At 35.3% G+C, this 2,430-nt stretch overlaps 1 protein-coding gene across 1 annotated transcript in view; it reads left to right on the forward strand.

Annotated features, from left to right (window-relative positions):
* LOC107740868 (dedicator of cytokinesis protein 1-like) overlaps positions 1 to 2,430 on the forward strand; it is a 268,121-nt gene that overhangs the window by 179,626 nt on the left and 86,065 nt on the right. The window lies entirely within an intron of this gene.

Below are 2,430 nucleotides of genomic sequence, written 5' to 3' on the forward strand. Positions count from 1 at the left end.
GGAGATGATCAGTTCACGTGTGCCTCGCGCTGCCGCGTCTGTTGAACTGTGGCGCGCTACAGCGATCTGTCACTCCACATTAAACAGCGCCAAAACGGCATTTATTGTAATACTGCAATACAATGGACAGAATTTGAAATCTGAGACTTTGTTTCATATTAAAAGTACCAAAGCACAATGGTTATTGCGATATTTTGGATGGGAAGTGCCCTTCAATGTTCCGTCCATTAACTGAAAACAGGCTAGACTAATGGATTCTTGGGATTTAAGAATCGATATCGTTCCGTAAAAATGAGAATCGATTAATATGGAGATATCAATATTTTTTTACCCAGCCCTAATATTTAGGTAAAAATGAAACGACGTACTTGTTCTGATCTTCACTTATCAAAATATTAATATTAATTAAATTAATGAAAAAGTGAGCATATTAAATGTTATTATATTTTAAAATATTCAAAACGTCTTGCTGACATATGAGTAAAATGTATACAAAGATTATGTAGACAAAGATTAAAGATTTAAAATTACAATTAATTAGTACTTTGGTGCTGCACTGTGATCCTTAAATAGTCTTTTAATGTCATCTAATGATTCTTGTTGTAAATATGCCTGATGTTTTTGTTTTGTTTTTGTATATGATCTATTGCTAAGTGCTGTCAATCGATTAAAAAAATTTAACTAATTAATCACACTTTTTTCTGAAGTTAATCGCGATTAAACCCACCTAACATTAAAGTTTTTAAATATACTGTTATATCACAATAATTTTACATTCAATCTTCAAATTAATGTAGAAACAACATAAAGACAGTTTATTTTTAATATTTGTTTAATAGCATCTTTTTTATGACTGAAGACGAGTGTATCACTCATAAATTTTAGACTTTAAAAAATAACTTCTAATTTAAGTTAAATTAAAACAATCTTCACATAAACCCATTATAATGTCATATTTAGCTACGTGTCCTTCAGCAAGTAGGAAATATACAGAAATGGAATAAAGTTAGCAAACACTAAATTCTAAATTTAATATAGATGAATCCTTAAAGCTACAAAAGTTATTGATTTCCTCTTTTTCTTTTGTTCTTTGATGAACAGACATCACAGCAGCTGATTATTAGGTTATTTTGTCTGCTTTAAGCGCTGCTGCTGCTGAACATGACACGGATCTGACACGTATCCTATTTTCTCATAACTCTTTACCTTTTCTGACCCACTTCAGGTCTTAAAGTCTCTACTAATGAGCTGACGAGTTGAATCGGGTGTGTTAGATGAGGGAGACATGTTCTTAAATGTGACTCATATATAACAAATACTTACATGCAGTTTTAATGCATGACTTAACTGACGATATAACTACGACATTGCATGCTCATAGTTTCATTTGCGCTTTAATATGAAATTGTATACAGCCCGTGCCGCCACATTTGTGCGTGCAATCGAAGAGTGCGTGCTAATAGCACAGTATAACGGTGGACAGGACAGGAGAATTCGTTTTTACTAACAAATGGCCTGACAACATCTCATCTGGCCGCAGTTGTTCTACTGAAGCTCCTCGTCACCTGTACCTTTTCCGTGCTCGTTTGACTCGCGCCTGGTGCTGAGGTGAAGTTGGAGTGTGAGTCTGAAAAGTATCCCGTTTAATGTGGTCGTAAAAACGTTTTGTCTATATAAACGCAATTCTTTGTGAAAAGACGAGAGTTGTGAGTGGGGTGGCCAACACTAGCTCCACTTAAAAATATTTTTAATACGTTCAACTGAAAAAATTCAGCACATGCATTAACGCATTAATTTAGACAGCTCTAATATATATATATATACAGTGGGTACGGAAAGTATTCAGACCCCCTTAAATTTTTCACTCTTTGTTATATTGCAGCCATTTGCTAAAATCATTTAAGTTCATTTTTTTCCTCATTAATGTACACACAGCACCCCATATTGACAGAAAAACACAGAATTGTTGACATCTTTGCAGATTTATTAAAAAAGAAAAACTGAAAAATGCTCAGTATTTAGTAGAAGCACCCTTTTGATCTAATACAGCCATGAGTCTTTTTGATGCAACAAGTTTTTCACACCTGGAATTGGGGATCCTCTGCCATTCCTCCTTGCAGATCCCAAACAGGTGTTTGAAGCTACTGGAGTCTCAAGATCCTCTCCATGTGCAGAGGCAGTTGTGTGTAAAGCTGTGTTTCAGACACTGCTATCCAAACCTCACAAAGAGAAACCTGCACAGTGGCTGTAGCATCTAGCACTCTCTGTGCATCTCACTCTCTCTCTCTCTCTCTCTCTCTCTCTCTCTCTCATTCAGCTCAGCTCCAACAATGAACTGTTCCAATTATACACTTATTTTCACATAGCTATGAGAAGCGTTAAACATGGACGTGTGCAGTTGCCGTACTGTATTAAAGCTTTAATCAATCA

This window comes from Sinocyclocheilus rhinocerous, unplaced genomic scaffold (assembly GCF_001515625.1).
Source record: "Sinocyclocheilus rhinocerous isolate Xijiao unplaced genomic scaffold, SAMN03320098_v1.1 scaffold1908, whole genome shotgun sequence".
NCBI lineage: Eukaryota > Metazoa > Chordata > Actinopteri > Cypriniformes > Cyprinidae > Sinocyclocheilus > Sinocyclocheilus rhinocerous.